Here is a 17,876-nt window from a genome sequence, read left to right as displayed (position 1 = left end):
AAACCCATACCATTATTGCTAAGCAGCAAGACAGGGGCCCATTGCACTCCCACGGGGCCTTTTTAAATGCAATCCATAACCCGGATTTGCCAGGAACCCTTCTTACTCCTCCTACTTGCATGTGACACTGGGCTTAGGATCTGCATAGGAAACACACACACAAGCACACACCTACCTTTGTTGCCTGCAGATGCCTCCTTGGCTGTCCCCAAACGGTATCAAACCAACACCCACGGGAAGCTGTAAGCATAGAGGACATGCCTGCACCCCATTGGACTTACCTGTGTGGGTTAAATCCGGGTTATTTGACAACCTATGGCGGTGATGGTTCTGCTCAGGCAGAGCAGTGCTGATGCTCCTCATAAAGCTGTCGCTGCTGTGAAGGTTCTAGGTGACATCACAAATCCCTATGGTTACATACACAACAAAGCTGGGTTGTTGTTGTTTACACTCTGCAAGGCCTGTGGAAGTGAGTGACATCATAGCACTGTAGTTCTGAGGGTTCAAGATGGATGCAACAATCTCCTGTTGCTTCTATGAAGGCCGTAATAGACGACATCACCAAACAGCTCCATAGTCACATACACAGCAAAGGAGAGATGTTGTTTACACCTAGTGATGTCAGTGGTATTGAGTGACATCACAGCACAGTGCTAAGGCTCCTGGGCCTGGACACAGCAGCGGCTGCAATATCTCAACGGAGAATACGTTTATATCTATGTGTGTGTGTGCGCATATATATATATATATATATATATATATATATATATATATATATATATATTTCTCCGCCGAAATCACTTTTAAACCCATTTCCACCTTTTTTTCCCTTCTCTTCCTCTTACTTTTTTTTCACGTTTTTTTACGTTTTTCTCCTTTTCGCCTCTTTTCTGGGCGTATTATTCTTCTTTTTCTTCTTTTTTTTCGTCTAATGCATACCCCATCAGTGCAGCAATGCTTATTCAATACCGCCAGCAGATGGAGACACTGGGGGATAATTTTCTAAGGATTTATACTGATTTTTCCTGTCTGAATTTGTCGCACAGAAAGTTGCAGGCCAAATATGTGTGACATTTCTGCGACTTTAGCTTCTAGAGCATTTTTACAACATTATACATAGGTGCTGAATACATAAAAAGCGACTGTTCAGCGACAGACAAGTCGCATCGGCTGAAAGTAGGCCAGAATGTCAGTCCATGTTGGAGCAGGTTTAGATACAGTCTAAAGCATAGATCTCAAAGTCTGTGCACAGAATTTAGCAAGGGCCTCGCACCTTCTGATGCATCAGGTAGGTGCACAATAGCATAGCCTAACCCTCTGTACTTTGGTCTATATTGATGCGGGACATAGACAGCCAGCTGATGACCAATCCATTAGTGCAATGGATGGCTGGAAGCATTTGTCTTTGCCTTTGCAATACCACAGAAGCAATGCATGGTCAATGTACAGCAATGACACACCTGTGTGAACAGCCAGGAGACCCCCCCCATGTTATGTTACATAGTTACATAGTTAGTACGGTCGAAAAAAGACATATGTCCATCAAGTTCAACCAGGGAATTAAGGGGTAGGGGTGTGGCGCGATATTGGGGAAGGGATGAGATTTTATATTTCTTCATAAGCATTAATCTTATTTTGTCAATTAGGAACATTCAGCACCCACCCGCTATCAAGGCAGCTGCCTATCATGTCATGCCCTACCTGCACAGGTGTGCTGGCTACTCAAATGATCCAATTAAGGAGGCCATTTAGTCAGCAGCAGCAGAAGTCCTGTGCCTGGACGCTCCAACAGGGGCCAGACACAAGCAGAAGCAGAAGCAGCAGAAGCAGCAGCAGCACCACCTTTTGTTTTTTGGCTGCAGCAGCAGCAAGGCCCACAGGGCTGGCTAGCTGGCTAGCCAGCAAGCAGGTAGCAATGAAAGTAGGAATCTTTCTTTTTAACCCTGTAAGGGGGTGGTGCACTGTACCCGAAGATACTGCCATATCGGGTCAATGCATAGGGCGACGGAAGCAAGCTTCGAAATCGGCCCCCGTTCTCAAAAATCCATTTAATATATGGTCCCCAGATAGGGGACGTATCAGATATTAAACTGATAAGAACAGATACTACACTTGATCTTAGCCAAAAGGCCGAGAAGCGATAACCGTGAAAGGGGCGGGCCCAACAAGGTCCCCTTCATGGGCACTATCACTGCTTGCTGTCAGGGAGGCTGCCAGACAATTTTCCATGCACACTCTGGGCTGGGGGGCAGTCAACCACCAGTACACACAGCAGAACCTAAACCCATACCATTATTGCTAAGCAGCAAGACAGGGGCCCATTGCACTCCCACGGGGCCTTTTTAAATGCAATCCATAACCCGGATTTGCCAGGAACCCTTCTTACTCCTCCTACTTGCATGTGACACTGGGCTTAGGATCTGCATAGGAAACACACACACAAGCACACACCTACCTTTGTTGCCTGCAGATGCCTCCTTGGCTGTCCCCAAACGGTATCAAACCAACACCCACGGGAAGCTGTAAGCATAGAGGACATGCCTGCACCCCATTGGACTTACCTGTGTGGGTTAAATCCGGGTTATTTGACAACCTATGGCGGTGATGGTTCTGCTCAGGCAGAGCAGTGCTGATGCTCCTCATAAAGCTGTCGCTGCTGTGAAGGTTCTAGGTGACATCACAAATCCCTATGGTTACATACACAACAAAGCTGGGTTGTTGTTGTTTACACTCTGCAAGGCCTGTGGAAGTGAGTGACATCATAGCACTGTAGTTCTGAGGGTTCAAGATGGATGCAACAATCTCCTGTTGCTTCTATGAAGGCCGTAATAGACGACATCACCAAACAGCTCCATAGTCACATACACAGCAAAGGAGAGATGTTGTTTACACCTAGTGATGTCAGTGGTATTGAGTGACATCACAGCACAGTGCTAAGGCTCCTGGGCCTGGACACAGCAGCGGCTGCAATATCTCAACGGAGAATACGTTTATATCTATGTGTGTGTGTGCGCATATATATATATATATATATATATATATATATATATATATATATATTTCTCCGCCGAAATCACTTTTAAACCCATTTCCACCTTTTTTTCCCTTCTCTTCCTCTTACTTTTTTTTCACGTTTTTTTACGTTTTTCTCCTTTTCGCCTCTTTTCTGGGCGTATTATTCTTCTTTTTCTTCTTTTTTTTCGTCTAATGCATACCCCATCAGTGCAGCAATGCTTATTCAATACCGCCAGCAGATGGAGACACTGGGGGATAATTTTCTAAGGATTTATACTGATTTTTCCTGTCTGAATTTGTCGCACAGAAAGTTGCAGGCCAAATATGTGTGACATTTCTGCGACTTTAGCTTCTAGAGCATTTTTACAACATTATACATAGGTGCTGAATACATAAAAAGCGACTGTTCAGCGACAGACAAGTCGCATCGGCTGAAAGTAGGCCAGAATGTCAGTCCATGTTGGAGCAGGTTTAGATACAGTCTAAAGCATAGATCTCAAAGTCTGTGCACAGAATTTAGCAAGGGCCTCGCACCTTCTGATGCATCAGGTAGGTGCACAATAGCATAGCCTAACCCTCTGTACTTTGGTCTATATTGATGCGGGACATAGACAGCCAGCTGATGACCAATCCATTAGTGCAATGGATGGCTGGAAGCATTTGTCTTTGCCTTTGCAATACCACAGAAGCAATGCATGGTCAATGTACAGCAATGACACACCTGTGTGAACAGCCAGGAGACCCCCCCCATGTTATGTTACATAGTTACATAGTTAGTACGGTCGAAAAAAGACATATGTCCATCAAGTTCAACCAGGGAATTAAGGGGTAGGGGTGTGGCGCGATATTGGGGAAGGGATGAGATTTTATATTTCTTCATAAGCATTAATCTTATTTTGTCAATTAGGAACATTCAGCACCCACCCGCTATCAAGGCAGCTGCCTATCATGTCATGCCCTACCTGCACAGGTGTGCTGGCTACTCAAATGATCCAATTAAGGAGGCCATTTAGTCAGCAGCAGCAGAAGTCCTGTGCCTGGACGCTCCAACAGGGGCCAGACACAAGCAGAAGCAGAAGCAGCAGAAGCACCACCTTTTGTTTTTTGGCTGCAGCAGCAGCAAGGCCCACAGGGCTGGCTAGCTGGCTAGCCAGCAAGCAGGTAGCAATGAAAGTAGGAATCTTTCTTTTTAACCCTGTAAGGGGGTGGTGCACTGTACCCGAAGATACTGCCATATCGGGTCAATGCATAGGGCGACGGAAGCAAGCTTCGAAATCGGCCCCCGTTCTCAAAAATCCATTTAATATATGGTCCCCAGATAGGGGACGTATCAGATATTAAACTGATAAGAACAGATACTACACTTGATCTTAGCCAAAAGGCCGAGAAGCGATAACTGTGAAAGGGGCGGGCCCAACAAGGTCCCCTTCATGGGCACTATCACTGCTTGCTGTCAGGGAGGCTGCCAGACAATTTTCCATGCACACTCTGGGCTGGGGGGCAGTCAACCACCAGTACACACAGCAGAACCTAAACCCATACCATTATTGCTAAGCAGCAAGACAGGGGCCCATTGCACTCCCACGGGGCCTTTTTAAATGCAATCCATAACCCGGATTTGCCAGGAACCCTTCTTACTCCTCCTACTTGCATGTGACACTGGGCTTAGGATCTGCATAGGAAACACACACACAAGCACACACCTACCTTTGTTGCCTGCAGATGCCTCCTTGGCTGTCCCCAAACGGTATCAAACCAACACCCACGGGAAGCTGTAAGCATAGAGGACATGCCTGCACCCCATTGGACTTACCTGTGTGGGTTAAATCCGGGTTATTTGACAACCTATGGCGGTGATGGTTCTGCTCAGGCAGAGCAGTGCTGATGCTCCTCATAAAGCTGTCGCTGCTGTGAAGGTTCTAGGTGACATCACAAATCCCTATGGTTACATACACAACAAAGCTGGGTTGTTGTTGTTTACACTCTGCAAGGCCTGTGGAAGTGAGTGACATCATAGCACTGTAGTTCTGAGGGTTCAAGATGGATGCAACAATCTCCTGTTGCTTCTATGAAGGCCGTAATAGACGACATCACCAAACAGCTCCATAGTCACATACACAGCAAAGGAGAGATGTTGTTTACACCTAGTGATGTCAGTGGTATTGAGTGACATCACAGCACAGTGCTAAGGCTCCTGGGCCTGGACACAGCAGCGGCTGCAATATCTCAACGGAGAATACGTTTATATCTATGTGTGTGTGTGCGCATATATATATATATATATATATATATATATATATATATTTCTCCGCCGAAATCACTTTTAAACCCATTTCCACCTTTTTTTCCCTTCTCTTCCTCTTACTTTTTTTTCACGTTTTTTTACGTTTTTCTCCTTTTCGCCTCTTTTCTGGGCGTATTATTCTTCTTTTTCTTCTTTTTTTTCGTCTAATGCATACCCCATCAGTGCAGCAATGCTTATTCAATACCGCCAGCAGATGGAGACACTGGGGGATAATTTTCTAAGGATTTATACTGATTTTTCCTGTCTGAATTTGTCGCACAGAAAGTTGCAGGCCAAATATGTGTGACATTTCTGCGACTTTAGCTTCTAGAGCATTTTTACAACATTATACATAGGTGCTGAATACATAAAAAGCGACTGTTCAGCGACAGACAAGTCGCATCGGCTGAAAGTAGGCCAGAATGTCAGTCCATGTTGGAGCAGGTTTAGATACAGTCTAAAGCATAGATCTCAAAGTCTGTGCACAGAATTTAGCAAGGGCCTCGCACCTTCTGATGCATCAGGTAGGTGCACAATAGCATAGCCTAACCCTCTGTACTTTGGTCTATATTGATGCGGGACATAGACAGCCAGCTGATGACCAATCCATTAGTGCAATGGATGGCTGGAAGCATTTGTCTTTGCCTTTGCAATACCACAGAAGCAATGCATGGTCAATGTACAGCAATGACACACCTGTGTGAACAGCCAGGAGACCCCCCCCATGTTATGTTACATAGTTACATAGTTAGTACGGTCGAAAAAAGACATATGTCCATCAAGTTCAACCAGGGAATTAAGGGGTAGGGGTGTGGCGCGATATTGGGGAAGGGATGAGATTTTATATTTCTTCATAAGCATTAATCTTATTTTGTCAATTAGGAACATTCAGCACCCACCCGCTATCAAGGCAGCTGCCTATCATGTCATGCCCTACCTGCACAGGTGTGCTGGCTACTCAAATGATCCAATTAAGGAGGCCATTTAGTCAGCAGCAGCAGAAGTCCTGTGCCTGGAGGCTCCAACAGGGGCCAGACACAAGCAGAAGCAGAAGCAGCAGAAGCAGCAGCAGCACCACCTTTTGTTTTTTGGCTGCAGCAGCAGCAAGGCCCACAGGGCTGGCTAGCTGGCTAGCCAGCAAGCAGGTAGCAATGAAAGTAGGAATCTTTCTTTTTAACCCTGTAAGGGGGTGGTGCACTGTACCCGAAGATACTGCCATATCGGGTCAATGCATAGGGCGACGGAAGCAAGCTTCGAAATCGGCCCCCGTTCTCAAAAATCCATTTAATATATGGTCCCCAGATAGGGGACGTATCAGATATTAAACTGATAAGAACAGATACTACACTTGATCTTAGCCAAAAGGCCGAGAAGCGATAACCGTGAAAGGGGCGGGCCCAACAAGGTCCCCTTCATGGGCACTATCACTGCTTGCTGTCAGGGAGGCTGCCAGACAATTTTCCATGCACACTCTGGGCTGGGGGGCAGTCAACCACCAGTACACACAGCAGAACCTAAACCCATACCATTATTGCTAAGCAGCAAGACAGGGGCCCATTGCACTCCCACGGGGCCTTTTTAAATGCAATCCATAACCCGGATTTGCCAGGAACCCTTCTTACTCCTCCTACTTGCATGTGACACTGGGCTTAGGATCTGCATAGGAAACACACACACAAGCACACACCTACCTTTGTTGCCTGCAGATGCCTCCTTGGCTGTCCCCAAACGGTATCAAACCAACACCCACGGGAAGCTGTAAGCATAGAGGACATGCCTGCACCCCATTGGACTTACCTGTGTGGGTTAAATCCGGGTTATTTGACAACCTATGGCGGTGATGGTTCTGCTCAGGCAGAGCAGTGCTGATGCTCCTCATAAAGCTGTCGCTGCTGTGAAGGTTCTAGGTGACATCACAAATCCCTATGGTTACATACACAACAAAGCTGGGTTGTTGTTGTTTACACTCTGCAAGGCCTGTGGAAGTGAGTGACATCATAGCACTGTAGTTCTGAGGGTTCAAGATGGATGCAACAATCTCCTGTTGCTTCTATGAAGGCCATAATAGACGACATCACCAAACAGCTCCATAGTCACATACACAGCAAAGGAGAGATGTTGTTTACACCTAGTGATGTCAGTGGTATTGAGTGACATCACAGCACAGTGCTAAGGCTCCTGGGCCTGGACACAGCAGCGGCTGCAATATCTCAACGGAGAATACGTTTATATCTATGTGTGTGTGTGCGCATATATATATATATATATATATATATATATATATATATATATTTCTCCGCCGAAATCACTTTTAAACCCATTTCCACCTTTTTTTCCCTTCTCTTCCTCTTACTTTTTTTTCACGTTTTTTTACGTTTTTCTCCTTTTCGCCTCTTTTCTGGGCGTATTATTCTTCTTTTTCTTCTTTTTTTTCGTCTAATGCATACCCCATCAGTGCAGCAATGCTTATTCAATACCGCCAGCAGATGGAGACACTGGGGGATAATTTTCTAAGGATTTATACTGATTTTTCCTGTCTGAATTTGTCGCACAGAAAGTTGCAGGCCAAATATGTGTGACATTTCTGCGACTTTAGCTTCTAGAGCATTTTTACAACATTATACATAGGTGCTGAATACATAAAAAGCGACTGTTCAGCGACAGACAAGTCGCATCGGCTGAAAGTAGGCCAGAATGTCAGTCCATGTTGGAGCAGGTTTAGATACAGTCTAAAGCATAGATCTCAAAGTCTGTGCACAGAATTTAGCAAGGGCCTCGCACCTTCTGATGCATCAGGTAGGTGCACAATAGCATAGCCTAACCCTCTGTACTTTGGTCTATATTGATGCGGGACATAGACAGCCAGCTGATGACCAATCCATTAGTGCAATGGATGGCTGGAAGCATTTGTCTTTGCCTTTGCAATACCACAGAAGCAATGCATGGTCAATGTACAGCAATGACACACCTGTGTGAACAGCCAGGAGACCCCCCCCCATGTTATGTTACATAGTTACATAGTTAGTACGGTCGAAAAAAGACATATGTCCATCAAGTTCAACCAGGGAATTAAGGGGTAGGGGTGTGGCGCGATATTGGGGAAGGGATGAGATTTTATATTTCTTCATAAGCATTAATCTTATTTTGTCAATTAGGAACATTCAGCACCCACCCGCTATCAAGGCAGCTGCCTATCATGTCATGCCCTACCTGCACAGGTGTGCTGGCTACTCAAATGATCCAATTAAGGAGGCCATTTAGTCAGCAGCAGCAGAAGTCCTGTGCCTGGACGCTCCAACAGGGGCCAGACACAAGCAGAAGCAGAAGCAGCAGAAGCAGCAGCAGCACCACCTTTTGTTTTTTGGCTGCAGCAGCAGCAAGGCCCACAGGGCTGGCTAGCTGGCTAGCCAGCAAGCAGGTAGCAATGAAAGTAGGAATCTTTCTTTTTAACCCTGTAAGGGGGTGGTGCACTGTACCCGAAGATACTGCCATATCGGGTCAATGCATAGGGCGACGGAAGCAAGCTTCGAAATCGGCCCCCGTTCTCAAAAATCCATTTAATATATGGTCCCCAGATAGGGGACGTATCAGATATTAAACTGATAAGAACAGATACTACACTTGATCTTAGCCAAAAGGCCGAGAAGCGATAACCGTGAAAGGGGCGGGCCCAACAAGGTCCCCTTCATGGGCACTATCACTGCTTGCTGTCAGGGAGGCTGCCAGACAATTTTCCATGCACACTCTGGGCTGGGGGGCAGTCAACCACCAGTACACACAGCAGAACCTAAACCCATACCATTATTGCTAAGCAGCAAGACAGGGGCCCATTGCACTCCCACGGGGCCTTTTTAAATGCAATCCATAACCCGGATTTGCCAGGAACCCTTCTTACTCCTCCTACTTGCATGTGACACTGGGCTTAGGATCTGCATAGGAAACACACACACAAGCACACACCTACCTTTGTTGCCTGCAGATGCCTCCTTGGCTGTCCCCAAACGGTATCAAACCAACACCCACGGGAAGCTGTAAGCATAGAGGACATGCCTGCACCCCATTGGACTTACCTGTGTGGGTTAAATCCGGGTTATTTGACAACCTATGGCGGTGATGGTTCTGCTCAGGCAGAGCAGTGCTGATGCTCCTCATAAAGCTGTCGCTGCTGTGAAGGTTCTAGGTGACATCACAAATCCCTATGGTTACATACACAACAAAGCTGGGTTGTTGTTGTTTACACTCTGCAAGGCCTGTGGAAGTGAGTGACATCATAGCACTGTAGTTCTGAGGGTTCAAGATGGATGCAACAATCTCCTGTTGCTTCTATGAAGGCCGTAATAGACGACATCACCAAACAGCTCCATAGTCACATACACAGCAAAGGAGAGATGTTGTTTACACCTAGTGATGTCAGTGGTATTGAGTGACATCACAGCACAGTGCTAAGGCTCCTGGGCCTGGACACAGCAGCGGCTGCAATATCTCAACGGAGAATACGTTTATATCTATGTGTGTGTGTGCGCATATATATATATATATATATATATATATATATATATATATATATATATTTCTCCGCCGAAATCACTTTTAAACCCATTTCCACCTTTTTTTCCCTTCTCTTCCTCTTACTTTTTTTTCACGTTTTTTTACGTTTTTCTCCTTTTCGCCTCTTTTCTGGGCGTATTATTCTTCTTTTTCTTCTTTTTTTTCGTCTAATGCATACCCCATCAGTGCAGCAATGCTTATTCAATACCGCCAGCAGATGGAGACACTGGGGGATAATTTTCTAAGGATTTATACTGATTTTTCCTGTCTGAATTTGTCGCACAGAAAGTTGCAGGCCAAATATGTGTGACATTTCTGCGACTTTAGCTTCTAGAGCATTTTTACAACATTATACATAGGTGCTGAATACATAAAAAGCGACTGTTCAGCGACAGACAAGTCGCATCGGCTGAAAGTAGGCCAGAATGTCAGTCCATGTTGGAGCAGGTTTAGATACAGTCTAAAGCATAGATCTCAAAGTCTGTGCACAGAATTTAGCAAGGGCCTCGCACCTTCTGATGCATCAGGTAGGTGCACAATAGCATAGCCTAACCCTCTGTACTTTGGTCTATATTGATGCGGGACATAGACAGCCAGCTGATGACCAATCCATTAGTGCAATGGATGGCTGGAAGCATTTGTCTTTGCCTTTGCAATACCACAGAAGCAATGCATGGTCAATGTACAGCAATGACACACCTGTGTGAACAGCCAGGAGACCCCCCCCCATGTTATGTTACATAGTTACATAGTTAGTACGGTCGAAAAAAGACATATGTCCATCAAGTTCAACCAGGGAATTAAGGGGTAGGGGTGTGGCGCGATATTGGGGAAGGGATGAGATTTTATATTTCTTCATAAGCATTAATCTTATTTTGTCAATTAGGAACATTCAGCACCCACCCGCTATCAAGGCAGCTGCCTATCATGTCATGCCCTACCTGCACAGGTGTGCTGGCTACTCAAATGATCCAATTAAGGAGGCCATTTAGTCAGCAGCAGCAGAAGTCCTGTGCCTGGACGCTCCAACAGGGGCCAGACACAAGCAGAAGCAGAAGCAGCAGAAGCAGCAGCAGCACCACCTTTTGTTTTTTGGCTGCAGCAGCAGCAAGGCCCACAGGGCTGGCTAGCTGGCTAGCCAGCAAGCAGGTAGCAATGAAAGTAGGAATCTTTCTTTTTAACCCTGTAAGGGGGTGGTGCACTGTACCCGAAGATACTGCCATATCGGGTCAATGCATAGGGCGACGGAAGCAAGCTTCGAAATCGGCCCCCGTTCTCAAAAATCTATTTAATATATGGTCCCCAGATAGGGGACGTATCAGATATTAAACTGATAAGAACAGATACTACACTTGATCTTAGCCAAAAGGCCGAGACGCGATAACCGTGAAAGGGGCGGGCCCAACAAGGTCCCCTTCATGGGCACTATCACTGCTTGCTGTCAGGGAGGCTGCCAGACAATTTTCCATGCACACTCTGGGCTGGGGGGCAGTCAACCACCAGTACACACAGCAGAACCTAAACCCATACCATTACTGCTAAGCAGCAAGACAGGGGCCCATTGCACTCCCACGGGGCCTTTTTAAATGCAATCCATAACCCGGATTTGCCAGGAACCCTTCTTACTCCTCCTACTTGCATGTGACACTGGGCTTAGGATCTGCATAGGAAACACACACACAAGCACACACCTACCTTTGTTGCCTGCAGATGCCTCCTTGGCTGTCCCCAAACGGTATCAAACCAACACCCACGGGAAGCTGTAAGCATAGAGGACATGCCTGCACCCCATTGGACTTACCTGTGTGGGTTAAATCCGGGTTATTTGACAACCTATGGCGGTGATGGTTCTGCTCAGGCAGAGCAGTGCTGATGCTCCTCATAAAGCTGTCGCTGCTGTGAAGGTTCTAGGTGACATCACAAATCCCTATGGTTACATACACAACAAAGCTGGGTTGTTGTTGTTTACACTCTGCAAGGCCTGTGGAAGTGAGTGACATCATAGCACTGTAGTTCTGAGGGTTCAAGATGGATGCAACAATCTCCTGTTGCTTCTATGAAGGCCGTAATAGACGACATCACCAAACAGCTCCATAGTCACATACACAGCAAAGGAGAGATGTTGTTTACACCTAGTGATGTCAGTGGTATTGAGTGACATCACAGCACAGTGCTAAGGCTCCTGGGCCTGGACACAGCAGCGGCTGCAATATCTCAACGGAGAATACGTTTATATCTATGTGTGTGTGTGCGCATATATATATATATATATATATATATATATATATATATATATATATTTCTCCGCCGAAATCACTTTTAAACCCATTTCCACCTTTTTTTCCCTTCTCTTCCTCTTACTTTTTTTTCACGTTTTTTTACGTTTTTCTCCTTTTCGCCTCTTTTCTGGGCGTATTATTCTTCTTTTTCTTCTTTTTTTTCGTCTAATGCATACCCCATCAGTGCAGCAATGCTTATTCAATACCGCCAGCAGATGGAGACACTGGGGGATAATTTTCTAAGGATTTATACTGATTTTTCCTGTCTGAATTTGTCGCACAGAAAGTTGCAGGCCAAATATGTGTGACATTTCTGCGACTTTAGCTTCTAGAGCATTTTTACAACATTATACATAGGTGCTGAATACATAAAAAGCGACTGTTCAGCGACAGACAAGTCGCATCGGCTGAAAGTAGGCCAGAATGTCAGTCCATGTTGGAGCAGGTTTAGATACAGTCTAAAGCATAGATCTCAAAGTCTGTGCACAGAATTTAGCAAGGGCCTCGCACCTTCTGATGCATCAGGTAGGTGCACAATAGCATAGCCTAACCCTCTGTACTTTGGTCTATATTGATGCGGGACATAGACAGCCAGCTGATGACCAATCCATTAGTGCAATGGATGGCTGGAAGCATTTGTCTTTGCCTTTGCAATACCACAGAAGCAATGCATGGTCAATGTACAGCAATGACACACCTGTGTGAACAGCCAGGAGACCCCCCCCCCCATGTTATGTTACATAGTTACATAGTTAGTACGGTCGAAAAAAGACATATGTCCATCAAGTTCAACCAGGGAATTAAGGGGTAGGGGTGTGGCGCGATATTGGGGAAGGGATGAGATTTTATATTTCTTCATAAGCATTAATCTTATTTTGTCAATTAGGAACATTCAGCACCCACCCGCTATCAAGGCAGCTGCCTATCATGTCATGCCCTACCTGCACAGGTGTGCTGGCTACTCAAATGATCCAATTAAGGAGGCCATTTAGTCAGCAGCAGCAGAAGTCCTGTGCCTGGACGCTCCAACAGGGGCCAGACACAAGCAGAAGCAGAAGCAGCAGAAGCAGCAGCAGCACCACCTTTTGTTTTTTGGCTGCAGCAGCAGCAAGGCCCACAGGGCTGGCTAGCTGGCTAGCCAGCAAGCAGGTAGCAATGAAAGTAGGAATCTTTCTTTTTAACCCTGTAAGGGGGTGGTGCACTGTACCCGAAGATACTGCCATATCGGGTCAATGCATAGGGCGACGGAAGCAAGCTTCGAAATCGGCCCCCGTTCTCAAAAATCCATTTAATATATGGTCCCCAGATAGGGGACGTATCAGATATTAAACTGATAAGAACAGATACTACACTTGATCTTAGCCAAAAGGCCGAGAAGCGATAACCGTGAAAGGGGCGGGCCCAACAAGGTCCCCTTCATGGGCACTATCACTGCTTGCTGTCAGGGAGGCTGCCAGACAATTTTCCATGCACACTCTGGGCTGGGGGGCAGTCAACCACCAGTACACACAGCAGAACCTAAACCCATACCATTATTGCTAAGCAGCAAGACAGGGGCCCATTGCACTCCCACAGGGCCTTTTTAAATGCAATCCATAACCCGGATTTGCCAGGAACCCTTCTTACTCCTCCTACTTGCATGTGACACTGGGCTTAGGATCTGCATAGGAAACACACACACAAGCACACACCTACCTTTGTTGCCTGCAGATGCCTCCTTGGCTGTCCCCAAACGGTATCAAACCAACACCCACGGGAAGCTGTAAGCATAGAGGACATGCCTGCACCCCATTGGACTTACCTGTGTGGGTTAAATCCGGGTTATTTGACAACCTATGGCGGTGATGGTTCTGCTCAGGCAGAGCAGTGCTGATGCTCCTCATAAAGCTGTCGCTGCTGTGAAGGTTCTAGGTGACATCACAAATCCCTATGGTTACATACACAACAAAGCTGGGTTGTTGTTGTTTACACTCTGCAAGGCCTGTGGAAGTGAGTGACATCATAGCACTGTAGTTCTGAGGGTTCAAGATGGATGCAACAATCTCCTGTTGCTTCTATGAAGGCCGTAATAGACGACATCACCAAACAGCTCCATAGTCACATACACAGCAAAGGAGAGATGTTGTTTACACCTAGTGATGTCAGTGGTATTGAGTGACATCACAGCACAGTGCTAAGGCTCCTGGGCCTGGACACAGCAGCGGCTGCAATATCTCAACGGAGAATACGTTTATATCTATGTGTGTGTGTGCGCATATATATATATATATATATATATATATATATATATATATATATATTTCTCCGCCGAAATCACTTTTAAACCCATTTCCACCTTTTTTTCCCTTCTCTTCCTCTTACTTTTTTTTCACGTTTTTTTACGTTTTTCTCCTTTTCGCCTCTTTTCTGGGCGTATTATTCTTCTTTTTCTTCTTTTTTTTCGTCTAATGCATACCCCATCAGTGCAGCAATGCTTATTCAATACCGCCAGCAGATGGAGACACTGGGGGATAATTTTCTAAGGATTTATACTGATTTTTCCTGTCTGAATTTGTCGCACAGAAAGTTGCAGGCCAAATATGTGTGACATTTCTGCGACTTTAGCTTCTAGAGCATTTTTACAACATTATACATAGGTGCTGAATACATAAAAAGCGACTGTTCAGCGACAGACAAGTCGCATCGGCTGAAAGTAGGCCAGAATGTCAGTCCATGTTGGAGCAGGTTTAGATACAGTCTAAAGCATAGATCTCAAAGTCTGTGCACAGAATTTAGCAAGGGCCTCGCACCTTCTGATGCATCAGGTAGGTGCACAATAGCATAGCCTAACCCTCTGTACTTTGGTCTATATTGATGCGGGACATAGACAGCCAGCTGATGACCAATCCATTAGTGCAATGGATGGCTGGAAGCATTTGTCTTTGCCTTTGCAATACCACAGAAGCAATGCATGGTCAATGTACAGCAATGACACACCTGTGTGAACAGCCAGGAGACCCCCCCCATGTTATGTTACATAGTTACATAGTTAGTACGGTCGAAAAAAGACATATGTCCATCAAGTTCAACCAGGGAATTAAGGGGTAGGGGTGTGGCGCGATATTGGGGAAGGGATGAGATTTTATATTTCTTCATAAGCATTAATCTTATTTTGTCAATTAGGAACATTCAGCACCCACCCGCTATCAAGGCAGCTGCCTATCATGTCATGCCCTACCTGCACAGGTGTGCTGGCTACTCAAATGATCCAATTAAGGAGGCCATTTAGTCAGCAGCAGCAGAAGTCCTGTGCCTGGACGCTCCAACAGGGGCCAGACACAAGCAGAAGCAGAAGCAGCAGAAGCAGCAGCAGCACCACCTTTTGTTTTTTGGCTGCAGCAGCAGCAAGGCCCACAGGGCTGGCTAGCTGGCTAGCCAGCAAGCAGGTAGCAATGAAAGTAGGAATCTTTCTTTTTAACCCTGTAAGGGGGTGGTGCACTGTACCCGAAGATACTGCCATATCGGGTCAATGCATAGGGCGACGGAAGCAAGCTTCGAAATCGGCCCCCGTTCTCAAAAATCCATTTAATATATGGTCCCCAGATAGGGGACGTATCAGATATTAAACTGATAAGAACAGATACTACACTTGATCTTAGCCAAAAGGCCGAGAAGCGATAACCGTGAAAGGGGCGGGCCCAACAAGGTCCCCTTCATGGGCACTATCACTGCTTGCTGTCAGGGAGGCTGCCAGACAATTTTCCATGCACACTCTGGGCTGGGGGGCAGTCAACCACCAGTACACACAGCAGAACCTAAACCCATACCATTATTGCTAAGCAGCAAGACAGGGGCCCATTGCACTCCCACGGGGCCTTTTTAAATGCAATCCATAACCCGGATTTGCCAGGAACCCTCCTTACTCCTCCTACTTGCATGTGACACTGGGCTTAGGATCTGCATAGGAAACACACACACAAGCACACACCTACCTTTGTTGCCTGCAGATGCCTCCTTGGCTGTCCCCAAACGGTATCAAACCAACACCCACGGGAAGCTGTAAGCATAGAGGACATGCCTGCACCCCATTGGACTTACCTGTGTGGGTTAAATCCGGGTTATTTGACAACCTATGGCGGTGATGGTTCTGCTCAGGCAGAGCAGTGCTGATGCTCCTCATAAAGCTGTCGCTGCTGTGAAGGTTCTAGGTGACATCACAAATCCCTATGGTTACATACACAACAAAGCTGGGTTGTTGTTGTTTACACTCTGCAAGGCCTGTGGAAGTGAGTGACATCATAGCACTGTAGTTCTGAGGGTTCAAGATGGATGCAACAATCTCCTGTTGCTTCTATGAAGGCCGTAATAGACGACATCACCAAACAGCTCCATAGTCACATACACAGCAAAGGGGAGATGTTGTTTACACCTAGTGATGTCAGTGGTATTGAGTGACATCACAGCACAGTGCTAAGGCTCCTGGGCCTGGACACAGCAGCGGCTGCAATATCTCAACGGAGAATACGTTTATATCTATGTGTGTGTGTGCGCATATATATATATATATATATATATATATATATATATATATATATATATATATTTCTCCGCCGAAATCACTTTTAAACCCATTTCCACCTTTTTTTCCCTTCTCTTCCTCTTACTTTTTTTTCACGTTTTTTTACGTTTTTCTCCTTTTCGCCTCTTTTCTGGGCGTATTATTCTTCTTTTTCTTCTTTTTTTTCGTCTAATGCATACCCCATCAGTGCAGCAATGCTTATTCAATACCGCCAGCAGATGGAGACACTGGGGGATAATTTTCTAAGGATTTATACTGATTTTTCCTGTCTGAATTTGTCGCACAGAAAGTTGCAGGCCAAATATGTGTGACATTTCTGCGACTTTAGCTTCTAGAGCATTTTTACAACATTATACATAGGTGCTGAATACATAAAAAGCGACTGTTCAGCGACAGACAAGTCGCATCGGCTGAAAGTAGGCCAGAATGTCAGTCCATGTTGGAGCAGGTTTAGATACAGTCTAAAGCATAGATCTCAAAATCTGTGCACAGAATTTAGCAAGGGCCTCGCACCTTCTGATGCATCAGGTAGGTGCACAATAGCATAGCCTAACCCTCTGTACTTTGGTCTATATTGATGCGGGACATAGACAGCCAGCTGATGACCAATCCATTAGTGCAATGGATGGCTGGAAGCATTTGTCTTTGCCTTTGCAATACCACAGAAGCAATGCATGGTCAATGTACAGCAATGACACACCTGTGTGAACAGCCAGGAGACCCCCCCCCATGTTATGTTACATAGTTACATAGTTAGTACGGTCGAAAAAAGACATATGTCCATCAAGTTCAACCAGGGAATTAAGGGGTAGGGGTGTGGCGCGATATTGGGGAAGGGATGAGATTTTATATTTCTTCATAAGCATTAATCTTATTTTGTCAATTAGGAACATTCAGCACCCACCCGCTATCAAGGCAGCTGCCTATCATGTCATGCCCTACCTGCACAGGTGTGCTGGCTACTCAAATGATCCAATTAAGGAGGCCATTTAGTCAGCAGCAGCAGAAGTCCTGTGCCTGGACGCTCCAACAGGGGCCAGACACAAGCAGAAGCAGAAGCAGCAGAAGCAGCAGCAGCACCACCTTTTGTTTTTTGGCTGCAGCAGCAGCAAGGCCCACAGGGCTGGCTAGCTGGCTAGCCAGCAAGCAGGTAGCAATGAAAGTAGGAATCTTTCTTTTTAACCCTGTAAGG

At 45.9% G+C, this 17,876-nt stretch overlaps 7 non-coding genes across 7 annotated transcripts; all 7 read right to left on the bottom strand.

The window, feature by feature from the left end:
- Positions 1-1,951: 1,951 nt before the first annotated feature.
- Positions 1,952-2,142, bottom strand: LOC130318587 (U2 spliceosomal RNA). Its single transcript, XR_008865083.1, has one exon. It is a non-coding gene; the product is annotated as a U2 spliceosomal RNA (small nuclear RNA).
- A 2,076-nt stretch (positions 2,143-4,218) lies between these two features.
- On the bottom strand, positions 4,219-4,409 carry LOC130318586 (U2 spliceosomal RNA). Its single transcript, XR_008865082.1, has one exon. It is a non-coding gene; the product is annotated as a U2 spliceosomal RNA (small nuclear RNA).
- Positions 4,410-6,486: 2,077 nt separating this feature from the next.
- On the bottom strand, positions 6,487-6,677 carry LOC130318608 (U2 spliceosomal RNA). Its single transcript, XR_008865101.1, has one exon. It is a non-coding gene; the product is annotated as a U2 spliceosomal RNA (small nuclear RNA).
- A 2,082-nt stretch (positions 6,678-8,759) lies between these two features.
- On the bottom strand, positions 8,760-8,950 carry LOC130318607 (U2 spliceosomal RNA). The gene has a single exon (XR_008865100.1). It is a non-coding gene; the product is annotated as a U2 spliceosomal RNA (small nuclear RNA).
- A 2,088-nt stretch (positions 8,951-11,038) lies between these two features.
- On the bottom strand, positions 11,039-11,229 carry LOC130318603 (U2 spliceosomal RNA). The gene has a single exon (XR_008865097.1). It is a non-coding gene; the product is annotated as a U2 spliceosomal RNA (small nuclear RNA).
- A 2,088-nt stretch (positions 11,230-13,317) lies between these two features.
- Positions 13,318-13,508, bottom strand: LOC130318606 (U2 spliceosomal RNA). Its single transcript, XR_008865099.1, has one exon. It is a non-coding gene; the product is annotated as a U2 spliceosomal RNA (small nuclear RNA).
- Positions 13,509-15,593: 2,085 nt separating this feature from the next.
- LOC130318597 (U2 spliceosomal RNA) lies at positions 15,594-15,784 on the bottom strand. The gene has a single exon (XR_008865092.1). It is a non-coding gene; the product is annotated as a U2 spliceosomal RNA (small nuclear RNA).
- Between the last annotated feature and the right edge of the window lie 2,092 nt (positions 15,785-17,876).

Source organism: Hyla sarda, unplaced genomic scaffold, assembly GCF_029499605.1.
Source record: "Hyla sarda isolate aHylSar1 unplaced genomic scaffold, aHylSar1.hap1 scaffold_2060, whole genome shotgun sequence".
Taxonomy (NCBI): Eukaryota; Metazoa; Chordata; class Amphibia; order Anura; family Hylidae; genus Hyla; species Hyla sarda.
Note: the sequence above shows the minus strand (reverse complement) of the source record. Positions and strands in the feature narration are given on the sequence as shown.